The following is a 15,400-nucleotide window of genomic DNA, read 5'->3' on the forward strand; positions in this document are numbered from 1 at the left end:
CGACTTAGCAGCAGCAGCAGCAATGGTAAACATAGATGCTTTTTCTTTAAAGAGTCACTCAGGTGTTAGACTGTAAATCAATGTAACAAAACTAGGGAACAAAAAAGGATTCTGTCGTTCTCTGGGAATGATTCCTTAGTACCTTTGTCTGCTGTGTACTTTTCAGTATAAAGAGAATTCCAGCTGTACTCATCCACTACAAGACATAATACTACCTATGAGTTTTCTAGGAATGAAAATAGAAAATCTCTTTACTTTTAGCCCTGTTTCTTTGATATTTATGCAATACCTGCCAAAAGCAAGTAACCTGAAATAAGTGGGCCTTAAAATCCTAGAATCTAACAAAGCTATTTTTCTCCGTGTTGGTAGGAGGAGTGTGTGTTACTGAGTTAGTCCTGTTTAGATGGGCTCTTGACTCCACGAGCTCGGAAGCCACATGGGCTTTTGTGATTCCATAAGCTGTCTTGGGCTAGTCATTCCCATCATCCCTGTGCTCAGTAGTGCCAGGTGACAATAAGAAGGCCTGTCCAATCAGCCAGTGACTAATAGAGCTCATTCATCATTTAGTGTTCTCACTGTTAATAATTTAGCAAACATTAAATATTTTCTGCACCAAGCGTTGTGCTCACTACATATAAGAAAGGATAAAACATTGTTCCTAGCATTAAAGAGCTTACAGTTAGTTAAATTTGCCACCTATATCTATAAATTCTGCTACTAATGGGCTGTTTCTGAGATTTTGAAAAAGAGAAGCTGATACACTGGGAAATCATTTAAACCTGGTTATTTAAAACCATACAAACTGGTGACAAACCTAGGAAAGGGTTCCTATATGTTGACCAGACTGATCTCTACTGCTGGCCCACCTTGTGAAATATGATTGCATCATTTCAGGATGAAGAGTAATGCTGATTATTGGCTAATTTTGGCTCTCTGTGCTTCATTATCAAGTGCACTTCCTGAGAGCCCTGTATTTCCTGGTTTAAGTGTGGCTGATGACGTACTTGTAACCAGGGGACTCACTCAGTTCAGTCCAAGTGCTTCTCCTGGAGTAACAGGGAGCATGCCAAGTAAACAAGCACTTGGCTGTGCTATGTCTAAAGGAAGGAATGCAAAGATTAATTCACTGGCCCTTATATCTTTAATCCAATGATTCACAAACAAAATGATGCCATTTGAATTTTAGTAACTGTAATGGTACAACAATTATTGACTTTTATTAGTATGTAATTAACCCTGTAGTGTGTCAAGATGACAGTAGTAATTTTCTGTTCACTCAGAGTTGCTCACAGACCTCCATATAACCAGTTGTGTTATTTTCAAGGATATAACTAGTTATATTCATTCAATACTCTGGTGGTCAATGTCAACATTTGTGATCATGTTGACAGCTAACAGTGATAGGTATGCCTATTACATTTCACAGAGTATTTGCTTTAATCCTCAACGGATTTAAACTTCTGAGGCAGAGGTGGAGTGTGTGATTGGAGATAGCAATGGAGAGGGTGTGGGGAGAGTTGGGCAGTCCATCAAGCCAGTACTCCCAGGTTCAGGACTCTTTCATCTGACCTGTGTGACTGTCATTCCAAAGATAATTTGAATCAACCTACCATGCTTCCTTATATGAAACCTGTCCTGAATGATGCAGTTACCTCTCTCCATGTCAGGTCCTGTCTATTCCAGGACTGTCCATTGCTGAATTCTCTAAAGCATTGTTGCAATCTTCGTCACTGTCGTGGCGAATCTTCTATCATGTCCACACTGATACCTACTCTAGGCCACTGCCAGAGCATGGAATACTGTTGTTACAGGGGCTCATAGCTGTGTGTGTCTCTGGCACATGGGTACCTCTCTTCCCAGTGTTCCTCCTCGTCTGGCCTCTGAACTCTCAAAGCATGATGGGCCTCATGATGTACCCCTTCAGTGCAGGAATCAGACCACGCCTGCCTGTGCTTTACCCGTGGTACATTTCAGTGCCATCCTCAAAGCTCAAGGCCATTAAAGTAGGACAGAGGCCATGGGTCTGAGCTAGGCTGCAGGAGACATGTCTCTTCTCTCTGTTTTTAAAGCCTCTCTTTCCTATTGTAGTGGCCACTTTCACTTTCTCTATCACCCCTATAAGGTGAGTTTCCCTCCTTCTGAAAGCTTGGGACCTTACACAAATAAGTAATAAATTTCCATAGTCTCTATATGAGCTTGAGCCATACATACTGTTCAGAGGAAGCCAGAGAGTTGTTTTTATCAGTAATGGTCCCAGTGTTTACTAGTGTGTAAAACACACTTAATAGTCATAGAATAGGTTGCACATTATTGGTCTTTAAGGCCTTAATTAAACCTATCTTTGCACTCAAAGCAAGTAGCAACTGGTTCATATATCTACCTAAAATTTGTCAAATTCTTGAAAACTTTTGGGATCATTTGATAAAAATGAGCAGAGATGGTAGCTCAAGTTGTTTTCTGGGTAATAGATCTTGTTTAGGCTTTTTTTTTCCCCCTAGTGCAGCTTGAAAACCACCTGACGGTAATTAAATTATTCTAACAACTCACTCCCACCTCCCACACACATTTTCTCCTTTTGTTTTGTTATTTGGTGGTGTGTGCAATTATCTTCTTTTAAGAAACAAGCACAGCCGCCCACAACTACACATGTTAACTGTGAATCTGAACTTGTGGCAATGGGAAGGAGGCATTCTTTTCCCTTTTCCTCAGAGGTTGTAAACTGGTTATTCACATTTTCTTTGATGAGAATTTTAAGCACCGAGCTCTGTCTTCATAAGCACATGCAGCAGATGGTTGGGAATATTGTGTGATAAGGAAAGCTAGTCGATTTCTTTAGTTATTTTCACCTCCTGAACACATTCCAGAGAAATGCAATGGCATATTTTAGGGCGTGTCTTTACAGGACCTCCTTCCTTAAATATGAATATAATTTGCTGATCTGTTCACTTTAAGATTAGGATTCATCTGGAGGATGTCTCTGCTGTAATTGATCTTGTAGCATTTTCTTGTAGCATTTTCAAGTCTAAAAAATTAGACTTCTGTCGAAAGCTCTCCTGGGTGTTGCTGCCTAGGAATTAGCCCAGCTGTTCCTTCTCTTCACATAGGCAGACTATGAGGCAGGAGGGAATGAAGTGCAATATTTAGATGACCTCTAATGACCTCCACTCACTTTATCTGTGTGATGAGATAATCTGTGTAGATGAGGAAAGACATTTCCAGGTCACCAACTTGCTTTGTGAACTAACTTCACTGTTTACTAGCTTGGGGGCTTCAGCCATGGCCTCTAGACTCCATATATTTCTTTAAAATGGGATAACTATTACTATTTCCATGGGTCTGTGAGGATCAACAGACATTAGGGGGTAAAGCCTTTTTTTTTTTCAATCAGAGTTCTCAATGAAAAATAGTGACACTGCTGGACAAATGATATAGAAATGTGAACACACAATCTGAGTGGTATGCATGAGGGCTTCTTTCTTTCTTCTTTTTGTTTTTAAGATTTTTCTTGGTATGGACAATCTCCAAAGTCCCTACTGAATTCATTACAATATTGCTCCCACTTTACATCTTGGCCCTTTGGCCATGAGGCCTACAGGACCCCGGTTCCCAGACCAGGGACCGAACCCACTCCCTCTGCACTAAAAGACTCAGCCTCAACCACTGGACCACCAGGAAAGTCCCTGCACGAGGACTTTCTTGCTGCAGAAACATCTCAAACATCTCAAAGTCCTCTGACAGCCAGCAACGCCCTGGACGGCCTCAGCTTAACTGAAAATGCTTGTTGGCCTTATATTCATTCCCAGTATACTTCCTTGTCTCCAGTTATTGCTTTCAGAGAGCATGCAGGCTGACAAATTGACTCCAACATTGTAGATTCAGGGGAGACTAGGGTAATAGACTGTGGGAGTCAGAAGAGAGCTCCCAGTGGGAGAAGTGGTGGTAGTAGCCGTAGCAGCAATAAACCTCCAGGAAAGCAATGGGATAGACTACTGAGTGGTTAACAGATCACCCACTAATTTGGCATGTATGAACCACTCGTGTATTCAACAATCAATGGGTTAAGACAGCATGCTGTTTTATTATGTCGCTATTTCTGTTTATGTAAGTAACTTTAGTATTGTGTGTTTTTGCTTGTGTGTTTAAGATATCCAGGTCTTCTCATCTCATGATTTTTATGTATATTTCTACCATTTGCATAAAGGATTTAAAATTTTATTTATTTGGATTTATCCATTTACCTATATATGTATGAACATATCTTATAAGGACAAACTACAACTTTTTGGAATGTGATTTACATTCTTTGTAAAGATTTTCCCTTGGTCTTACTCTGAATATCCAAATAAGGTTTTGGATAACCTCTGATAAATTCATTTTTAATTGTTTCATTTGTATAGATGTTTTCATCTCTCCAGTCCAATGACTATATATGTAGATTTTTACATTTTAAGTGTTTGGATCAATTTTAACTTTGGAGAAGTGGTAATAATTCATCCATTGAAACATCAGTATTAGAGAGAAAGGATCAATTGTTTAAAAAAAAAATAAAGGCAAGAGTGATTTAGAAGAAATAATAAACCAGAAACTTTTTCTGGCTCAAATAGTGATCAATAAATTGATGCAAATACGAATTCAAAGAGAAAGGAGATCATGGTGGAATTAAAAGTTTCTATTTCCTAATGATAATTCTAGCTTCATGTTTATTTGGAAATAGTCCACTTTTTTGGTTTGTTCAAGGTAAGTTTCCTGTTTCCTATGCCCCTGAATCAGTTAATGTTTTTAAGAGGCCACTATCAAAATGCAAATGGATTTTGCATTGTAAATGAACTCCTTAGGAGACTTAGGCAGATAGAGGATGACTTCAGTGGTCCTAGACTAGAAATTCTGAAGGATTTTAAGAGTGAAGCGTTAGTCACTCAGTTGTAACCCACTCTTGACAACCCCACGGACTATAGCCCACCAGTCTCCTCTGTCCATGGAATTCTCCAGGCAAAATTACTGGAGTGGGTTGCCATTTCCTTCTCCAGGAGATCTTCCTGACCTCGGGATTGAACCTGAGCCTCCTGCATTGCAGGCAGACTCTTTACCATCTGAGCCACCTGGTCTATAATTCTAGTGCTACACTTCCAATACAGTAGCCACTAACCAAGAATATTGAAATGGTTTGCCATTTTCTATGCCAGAGGATCTTCCTGACCCAGGGATTGAACCCATGTCTCTTGCATCTTCTGCACTGGCAGGTAGGTTCTTGACCAACTATGCCACCTGGGAAGCCCCTTACCAGCGAGGCTGGTCTATAATTCTTGTGCTACACTGTCCAGTACAGCAGTCACTAGAAAAATGTGGGCATTGAAATTTAAATTAATTAAAATTACATTTAAAGTTTAATCATAAAAGAATCTCTTTGATTCAGTCAGTTCAGTTCAGTTGCTCAGTCATGTCTGACTCTTTGCAACACCATGGACTGCAACACGCCAGACTTCCCTGTCCATCACCAACTCCTGGAGCTTGCTCAAACTCCTGTCCATTGAGTCAGTGATGCTATCCAACCGTCTCATCCTCTGTCGTCCCCTTCTCTTGCCTTCAATCTCTGCCAGCATCAGGGTCTTTTCCAATGAATCAGTTCTTCACATCAGGTGGCCAAAGTTAGGCTACAGTTTTTTTAGAATTTTTGGAGGCATTTTTCTTTCTCTATATTCATGCTGTCTCATTTCACTCATTCATGCAGCAAGTATACATTGAGTGCCTATCATGCGCCAGGGGACACAGCAGAAAATGAGCAAAATACCTGCCTGAAAAGAACTCCTTTAGTAGAGGGAAACATAATAAACTGAAAAAAAAAATTGGTAAAATATATATTGATAGTAGTATTAGCACTGCTTTAGCTAAAGTTTTCTAAATCTCCTTAATATTTGGCTTCATAGAAGACAGTTAGATTCTCATATTTCCTACTGCATTCAATCTGTTGTGATATGTTGTTTTGGTTGAAGTGTATGAAGAAAATCTATTCTTACAGAGATATGTACTTGGAAAAGGGAAGTGTTTTCAGATAATAGTGGATACTCTTTTTTGATATTCTACCAGTATTTGTAAGTAATAATTCTTTGGGACTTACCCTGTGATCCAGAGGTTGATTGTTTCTTCCAATGCAGGGGGCAGGAGTTTGATCCCTGGTCAGGGAACTAAGATCCCATATGCCACAGAGTGTGGACAAAATTTTAAAAAAGTTAATAGTTCTTCAATGTTATTTTCAATGTCAATTCAAAATATATTTGAGAAATATACTTTTATTGAAACTATACCAATAAACTTTGTGTACTCTGTTTTATTAATACCCATTGATCTGTCTCATACTGTGAATACGTCTTTACTCATGCTTAATTCGACGACATCATGAAGTGATTATTTGGAAAATATTGAGTTATGCAGATTTCCAAAATGGTATAATTCATTTTATTGTATAATATAAAAAGCACATTCACTCATATTTCCACCAGTCTTATCAAAAAGTTTTCAAATATTCAGAAGCTTTCCAGCCCACAGTGGAAGATACATATTTTCAAAAATTCTGATTTCCCCAGTTCAGTTCAGTTCAGTCACTCAGTCGTGTCCAACTCTTTGTGACCCCATGAATCGCAGCACGCCAGGCCTCCCTGGCCATCACCAACTCCCGGAGTTTACCCAAACCCATGTCCATCAAGTCAGTGATGCCATCCAACCATCTCATCCTCTGTCATCCCCTTCTCCTCCTGCCCCCAATCCTTGCCAGCATTAGGATCTTTTCCAATGAGTCAACTCTTCGCATGAGGTGGCCAAAGTATTGGAGTTTCAGCTTCAACATCAGTCCTTCCAATGAACACCCAGGAGTGATCTCCTTTAGGATGGACTGGTTGGATCTTCTTGCAGTCCAAGGGACTCTCAAGAGTCTTCTCCAACACCACAGTTCAAAAGCATCAATTCTTTGTTGCTCAGCTTTCTTCACCATCCAACTCTCATATCCATACATGACCACTGGAAAAACCATAGCCTTGACTAGACGGACCTTTGTTGACAAAGTAATGACTCTGCTTTTAAATATGCTATCTAGGTTGGTCATAACCTTCCTTCCAAGGAGTAAGTGTCTTTTAATTTCATGGCTGCAATCACCATCAGGAGTGATTTTGGAGCTCAAAAAAATGAAGTCTGACACTGTTTCCACTGTTTCCCTGTCTACTTCCCATGAAGTGATGAGACCACATGCCATGATCTTAGTTTTCTGAACGTTGAGCTTTAAGCCAACTTTTTCACTCTCCTCTTTCACTTTCATCAAGAGGCTCTTTAGTTCTTCTTCACTTTCTGCCATAAGGGTGGTGTCATCTGCATATCTGAGGTTATTGATATTTCTCCTGGCAATCTTGATTCCAGCTTGTGTTTCCTCCAGCCCAGCATTTCTCATGATGTACTGTGCATACAAGTTAAATAAGCAGGGTAACAATATACAGCCTTGACGTACTCCTTTTCCTATTTGGAACCAGTCTGTTGTTCCATGTCCAGTTCTAACTGTTGCTTTCTGACCTGCATACAGGTTTCTCAAGAGGCAGGTCAGATGGTCTGGTATTCCCATCTCTTTCAGAATTTTCCACAGTTTATTGTGACCCACACAGTCAAAGGCTTTGGCATAGTCAATAAAGCAGAAATAGATGTTTTTCTGGAACTCTCTTGCTTTTTCGATGATCCAGTGGATGTTGGCAATTTGATCTCTGGTTCCTCTGCCTTTTCTAAAACCAGCTTGAGCATCTGAAAGTTCACGGTTCACGTATTGCTGAAGCCTGGCTTGGAGAATTTTGAGCATTACTTTACTAGCGTGTGAGATGAGTGCAATTGTGTGGTAGTTTGAGCATTCTTTGGCATTGCCTTTCTTTGGGATTGGAATGAAAACTGACCTTTTCCAGTCCTGTGGCCACTGCTGAGTTTTCCAGAGGTTCGTGTTATTGTACAGGCGACAGGGATCTTTTCCATCCCCATGGAAAAGAAATGTGAAAAAACAAAATGGCTGTCTGAGGAGGCCTTACAAATAGCTAGGAAAAGAAGAGAAGCAAAAAGCAAAGGAGAAAAGGAAAGATATTCCCATCTGAATGCAGAGTTCCAAAGAATAGCAAGGTGAGATAAGAAAGCCTTCCTCAGCGATCAATGCAAGGAAATAGAGGAAAACAACAGAATGGGAAAGACTGGAGATCTCTTCAAGAAAATTAGAGATACCAAGGGAACATTTCATGCAAAATGGGCTCGATAAAGGACAGAAATGGTACGGACCTAACAGAAGCAGAAGATGTTAAGAAGAGGTGGCAAGAATACACAGAAGACCTGTACAAAAAAGATCTTCAAGACCCAGATAATCACGATGATGTGATCACTGACTTAGAGGCAGATATGCTGGAATGTGAAGTCAAGTGGGCCTTAGAAAGCATCACTACGAACAAAGCCAGTGGAGGTGATGCAATTCCAGTTGAGCTATTTCAAATTCTGAAAGATGATGCTGTGAAAGTGCTGCACTCGATATGCCAGCAAATCTGGATTTCCCCAAAGAATCTTCAGTTTTATCATTGGCATCAAATTTCTGTGGTTCCTTTTCCTTGAAAATTGGCAAACTCATTGTTCATTTTTCAGAAAAATACCTGCAGGTAGCCATTACCAATGATGACAGTTTGTCTATCAATTATTCTTTTAAGTTAAAATGGTGTTCCATGAAAAAAAGTGGTTAGTTGAGCTTACAACACAAACAATTGCAAACGTGTATTTCAGCATTTAACAAAGTATTTTATGTATGTTTTCTATTTTATCATCTAGAGTCTTACAAAAACATGAACTCAAAGGTTGATATTTAATAACGTTAAAATTAAAAATCAATAGTGATTCATTAAGGGCATTCTTAAGTGAAAACTGGCTCCCTCTCCCTTACTCCCTTGCACCATGAGTGTGTGGCAGTGAGAACTACAGATAAATAGTGCAGTTTTGTGCCATTGCTTGGATTTGTGTTAAGATACAGCTTTCTTGGCCATTGTTTTTTTTGTACCATCTCTGAAAACAACAACACAGTGAAAAAGTCAAATGTTTGAGTATTTTGTAATTTTTTTTTCCCTTGAAGTGACAGGCTTATTTTGTTGAACTGTCCCTTTCCCTGTAAGGTTCTTGGGGACTGCAGTGGAAGGTGAGGTATTGTCTGCTATTGAATACATTTTCAAGAATTTGATGGTGTTTTAGTTGTGGGGTATGAGAAAAATAGAGGAGGCAAGGAAGACTCCAAAATTGATGCCTGAATAACTAGTGTTCTTATTTGCTGAGAATGAGAAGATGGAAGGAAACAGGTGATGGAGTGGTGATAAGGGAATAAGGGTGGAAAGTTTGGGCTGGGTAGAGAAGATTAGGAGTTAGGTATTGAACTTTCTGCTTTGGGAAAACTTCTTGGCTAGTTTTTAAATTTTTATTTCTCAGTTTTGAAAGCTTAAGATTTACAATTTATTCTGACTTCTAGGCATCTGGAGCATTTTTCTGATCTTTTACAAGTTTTTGGAAATCATCTGACTATTCTTCATAGCTAGCGTAGCTTTCTTAGTTCTCTCCTTAAGAACTTAACTTTCATTTGGAAGATTCATTTCTTAGGACTCTGTATAGAAGTGGATTATAATGCTAGTATTTGGGCCAAATAGCCCTTTGGGAATCTAACAGCAGTTTATGGACCCCCAGTTTACTGCTGGTCAGTTCTGATGTTAACCATTCAGAGTTAATGTCAGACTCCACCAGTTTAAGGGCACAAGTCCCCACAAGGCTCTCCTCACTTCATATGTCCGTTGCAAGTTTGGGGTTCCCAGGCAACCTGTACTTTTAACCAACTGGCCACAAATTCAGGAATTTTTATAATTCACCTGAACAACTCATAGAATTCAGGGAAGTGTTAATACTTAAACCAGTTTATCGTAAAAGACACAAATGAGGACCAGTGAAATGAAGAGACTCATGGGACAAGGCTGAGAGAGTTTCAAATGCAGTTTCCACTGTCCTCTTCCCATGAAATGAGAAAGCATCACTTTCTGGATATTGATGTATCAGTGTGTTCGACAACCAGGAAACCCGCCTAAGTCTCGGTGTCCAGAGTTTTTACTGGTGCTTCAGTACATGAATTTGATTGATTGAAGCACTTGTCATAGGGCTGAATTCGCTCTCTAGCCCTAATCCCTTCTTCAGAGGTCAGCCTGAGTTAAAGCCCCAATCATATGGCTGTTTGTTCTGGTGAGCAACTCTCATCCTGAGTCATCTCATTAGTGTAAACTAAGGGGTGATCTAGGGGCTCATAAATAACAAAGGTAATGCCATCACTCAGGAAATTCTGTTTCAGAAGCTCCATGCCAGAAACCTAGAACAAAGAACAAACAAATTCTTTATTATAAAACAACCCTCTTCACAGAAAACATCCCAAATTTTGCTTAAAATGTCAGAGGTTAATGGATACCTGTAAAAATATCCGTGGTTATAGAGTCAAAGACAGACTTCTCTAATGCAGAGTTGAGGCCAGCACCTGATTCAGCCTTAAACTTAATAGGTACATGAAAAGATTTCTAAGCTTGAGGTCTAAAGACAGTCTTCAGAGAGCCTTAGAAATGCTTTTACTAGTCCAGCCAAATCCAACCAAGGATAATTTAAAAAATATTACTAGTTTTTTTTTTTTTTTTTTGCTGTACTATGTAGGTTAAGAAAAAGTGCTAATTTGTAGGACAAGCTGTTGGAGGGAGCAGAGGTGTTTAGGAATTCTGATTGATCTAAATATTAAGGGATACAGAGTTTCTGCACATGTTGCTTAAGGTTAGGCTTTTACAGCAGGATTCATAGTAACACTGAGTTTAACAACCCCACATGAACAGACCTTCCAGTTCAGTTGATCAGTCTTTCGAGGCATTTGGTATTTTTTCTGATTTATTATAGAAGGAATTTTTGGTAAATGAGAGAAGACTGTTCTTTCTGACAACCTGTAACTGGTGACTGGTCATGTGCATTAGCCAAGGGATTGCCTCTGACTTGAAAGGACATTTTCTTGAGGTGACATGTGTTTGAGGTCATGGGCAGTCATTGTACTCTCTGAGCTTATGGGCCTCATGGCACAGTGTTGAAAAAGCAATGGTGTTAACGTAGCTGTACTAGCCAAATTCCAGGCCAGCTAATTACATTCTTTCTATCTTAAATTCCACACATTTTCATAAACTCCTGTGAAATAGCTGTTTTTAAATACTTTATTAATTTTTAATTTTGCATCTTGGGAAACAGACACACTACACATGCAAGGTGAAGTAGAGTGAAGGTTGTTATCCTGGTCAGATAATTGACGTAATGTTGTTTTAATTTAGCTGTAAGTACAAAGATAATGAGTTTACTTTCTCTATTTTACTCTCTCTCAAGAAAAGTGTTTGCTCTGTCTAGATGTGTAAGATAAATTCTTTCAAAATATAAAAAGAAAATCTAAGTATACTGTACTCTGTAGAGGTGAGAATGCTTTTAAGTCGCTTCAGTCGTGTCTGACTCTGTGCGACCCCATAGACAGCAGCCCACCAGGCTTTGCCGTCCCTGGGATTCTCCAGGCAAGAATACTGGAGTGGGCTGCCATTTCCTTCTCCAGTGCATGAAAGGGAAAAGTGAAAGTGAAGTCGCTCAGTCGTGTCCGACTCTTAGCGACCCCATGGACTATAGCCTACGAGGCTCCTCCGTCCATGGGATTTTCCAGGCAAGAGTACTGGAGTGGGGTGCCATTGCCTTCTCCGTGAGGTGAGAATACTGCGGTTCAATTTAAGAGGAGGTACTTGTGTGAATTGTATTGTGGAATAGGTACTTCCTTGGGCTTGATTGGTCAATCTTGTATTAGTTGTATGGAAGTGAGAATAGTTCTCAACATTTGCTTTATCGATCAGGATTTTAATGATTCTACACCTCTTTAATAAATAGAGATAAGCAGAGTAGTCCTTTCAAGGGCATTTCTGAGTCCCCTTAAGTTTATCATGTTATAAGAAATAAAATCATTTATATTCAGGGCAATATATTTGACTGTCCTTTCCTTTTTTAGATTTTCAGAAGGGTATATTGTGTGTGTGTGTGTAAAAAAGTCACTTTTAGTGATAGTAACCTCCGTCTTTCTTGCCTCACCCTCTTCCCCTTTACTGTGCCCCTCTGCCCTTGCAGCCATTGATGTGGAACTTGCATTAGAGATCATGAATCTTAGTAGTAGCAGGATCTTTTCTTGTAGTTACTATATACTGGCTATGTTTTTCAGAGGATGTTGACACATATCCACATGATATTTCCATGATGACTAGGTTATTTGATCTGAAGAATAAAGGTTTCATACTAATGTAGGAACAGAGTCACATTTATCTGTAAGAAATATAACATGCATCTCTTTTGGTTTTACACTGACAAACATTAATTTAGACTTTTTTTTTTTGCATGTTTATCCTAGTGATGTTGCCGACTCCCCTGACAGTCTATATAACTGAGCATCACGGTGGCAGAGCAGTCATGATTAGCTCATGTGGACTCATGGACCTGGTGGCGATGGGCAGCCTATGGCTCCTGCTGAAAAGGTATTCTATTTTAGAGGAATTATTTTTTTTCTATTTCCATGATCCTATTAAGTGTGATTCTAGGAGGAGTAAAGATATGGTAGAATTATTTTTTCAATTATTTTTTATTAACTTCTAGTCATTTATTTTCTTAAGCAGAAAGGAATTGTTCTGCTGAAGATCACTTAGGGGGCTCTCCTCCCTCTTGGTGTTATTATATTTCACCACTATTTTACTATGTTACTTATATTTCATTATTTTGTTGCTTATATTTTATTAACTAAATTTAAGTTTGTAAAGGCAAAGATGATAACATTTTAAAGCCATAATGCTTTAAACTTAACTACTAGTAGATACTTAAATATTACTAATTGATGAAACAGATGACTTGAAAACAGGGCTACCAGATCAAATAAAATGAAGATATAATTGTAAAAGTTATCATAAGAGATAAAAAATTTTTGTCAACAGAATGTACTTGATGTCTTTAAATCACATTGCCTGCTCTGATCACCCCTAAATTAAATACTTGCTCTAAAACTTTAGGCGTGCTAGGAAATCTAGTGTCGGATTTTTCCAGTGCTCAGAAAGTTAAAAAAGTATTTTGGGAATTCACAGTACTAAATGCAATAATGGCATCTGATGTGCTTTTAAGTTAGAAAAATCAAACATTGAAATTATTATTTAAATCTTGACCTTTTAAAAGTGAAATTTGAGGACTTCTATGTGTATATGATAGGCAGCCTTCAAGGTAAACTGCAGTATCTCTAACCTTTTAATATTTGTGATCTTGGGTAATCATTTCCCTTTGAATATGGATTGGAGTTATTGATTCATTTCTCATAAATAGGATATAGTGTGAATAAAATACATTTCTGAGGTTAGTTTATAAAAAAACAACAACTGTGGTTTACATCTTTGGTTCTCTATAGACCTTTGTTGCATCACTTCCTCTGGAGGAAGCCAACTGGCTACTGTGTCATGGGGCAGTCCTATAAAAGGGCCCAAGTGAGCAAGTTTGGAAGTGGGTCCTCCCCTTTTGAGCCTTGAAATGACAGAATCTTTGGTCAAAATCTTAGCTGTAGCCTTAAGGAGAATCTGAGTCTGAACTACATACTTAAGCCATTCCCAGATTCCTGACCCACAGAACCATGAGATGATAAATATTTGTTGTTTTTAGCTGCTAAATTTTGGATTACACAGTGACAGATAACTAGTATAGTGCATGCCAAGTTGTTGGGAGAGAACAGTCACAAGCAGCAAAAAACAAATTATACTTTGTGAAAATTAAAAACAGTTGTACATCAAAAGAGCAACAAAAGAGCAACAGAGCAACAAAGCAGTTACATAAAGGGAGAAAATATTTACAAATTATACTTAAGACACAGGATTAATATCTGGAGTGTATATAGAACTCCTAAAACTCAACAACCATTAGTATGGTTACTACTAAAAAAAAACAGAAAATAAAAACTATTGGTGATGATGTAGAAAAATGGAAACTTTTGTGCACTATTGATGGGAGGTGAAAATGGTACAGCTGTTGTTGAAAACAGTATAGTGGTTCTTCAAAAAATTAAAAATAGAATTACCATCTGACCTAGTAATTCTGCTTCTAAGTATATACCCCTAAAAATTGAAATCAGGATCTTGAAGAGATATTTGCACACTCGTTTTCATTGAAATATAATTTCCATCGGCAAAATATGGAAGCAATGTAAATGTTTATTTATAGATAAATGAATAAGCAAAATATGATATATACAACAAATGTACCTTAAAAAGGAACAAAGCTCTGACATACGCTACAAAATAGATGAAACTTAGAGATATGCTAAGTGAAATAAGCCAGTCACAGAAACACAAATACTGTATGATTCTACTTCAGTTCAGTTCAGTTCAGTCGCTCAGTCGTGTACTACTCTTCACGACCCCATGGACCACAGCACACACAGGTATTCCTGTCCATCACCAACTCCTGGAATCTACTCAAACTCATCTCCATTGAGTCAGTGATGCCATCCAACCATCTCATCCTCTGTCGTCCCCTTCTCCTCCTGCCTTCAATCTTTCCCAGCATCAGGGTCTTTTCCAATGAGTCAGTTCTTCACATCAGGTGGCCCAAGTATTGGAGTTTCAGCTTCAACATCCATCCTTCCAGTGAATACTCAGGACTGATCTCCTTTAGGATGGACTGGTTTGATCTCCTTGCAGTCCAAGGGACTCTCAAGAGTCCTCCAACACCACAGTTCAAAAGCATCAATTCTTTGGTGCTCAGCTTTCTTCGCAGTCCAACTCTCACCTCCGTACATAACTACTGGAAAAACCATAGCCTTGACTAGACAGACTTTTGTTGGCAAAATAATGTCTCTGCTTTTTAGTATGTTGTCTAGATTGGTCATAACTTTTATTCCAAGGAGTAAGGGTCTTTTAATTTCATGGCTGAAGTCACCATCTACAGTGATTCCACTTAGAATAGTCCAAATCATAGAGATGGAAAGTAGAATGATGGTTGCCAGGGAATAAGGGAAAGGAGATATGGGCAGTTATTATTTAATGGGTACAGAGTTTAGTTTTGCAAGATGAAAGGATTCTGGAGAAGAATGGTGGTGATTGTACAACATTATGAAAAATGAAAGAGCTGAATTCCACTCAACTTAAAAAGGATTAAGATAGTAAATTTTAGGTTAATGTGTATTTTGCCACAGTAAAAAATTGAAAAATAAAATCCTATAAATATACAGTTTATTTCTTCTTGAATGAACTTTGGTATTGTGTCTTTCAAATTCTTTGTCCATTTTATCTGAGCTGTTAACTTT

The 15,400-nt window shown here is 38.5% G+C and overlaps 1 long non-coding RNA gene across 1 annotated transcript in view; it reads left to right on the top strand.

Annotated features, from left to right (window-relative positions):
* The window catches only part of LOC145530438 (uncharacterized), a 170,792-nt gene extending 156,738 nt beyond the window's left edge, over positions 1-14,054 (top strand). Inside the window, exon 4 of the long non-coding RNA XR_014071769.1 lies at positions 12,479-14,054. This is a non-coding gene — a long non-coding RNA (uncharacterized LOC145530438). The remainder of the gene's footprint in view (positions 1-12,478) is intronic.
* Positions 14,055-15,400: the final 1,346 nt, after the last annotated feature.

Source organism: Giraffa tippelskirchi, chromosome 12, assembly GCF_054371585.1.
Source record: "Giraffa tippelskirchi isolate mGirTip1 chromosome 12, T2T-mGirTip1v1.2.pri, whole genome shotgun sequence".
In the NCBI taxonomy this organism is placed as follows: Eukaryota; Metazoa; Chordata; class Mammalia; order Artiodactyla; family Giraffidae; genus Giraffa; species Giraffa tippelskirchi.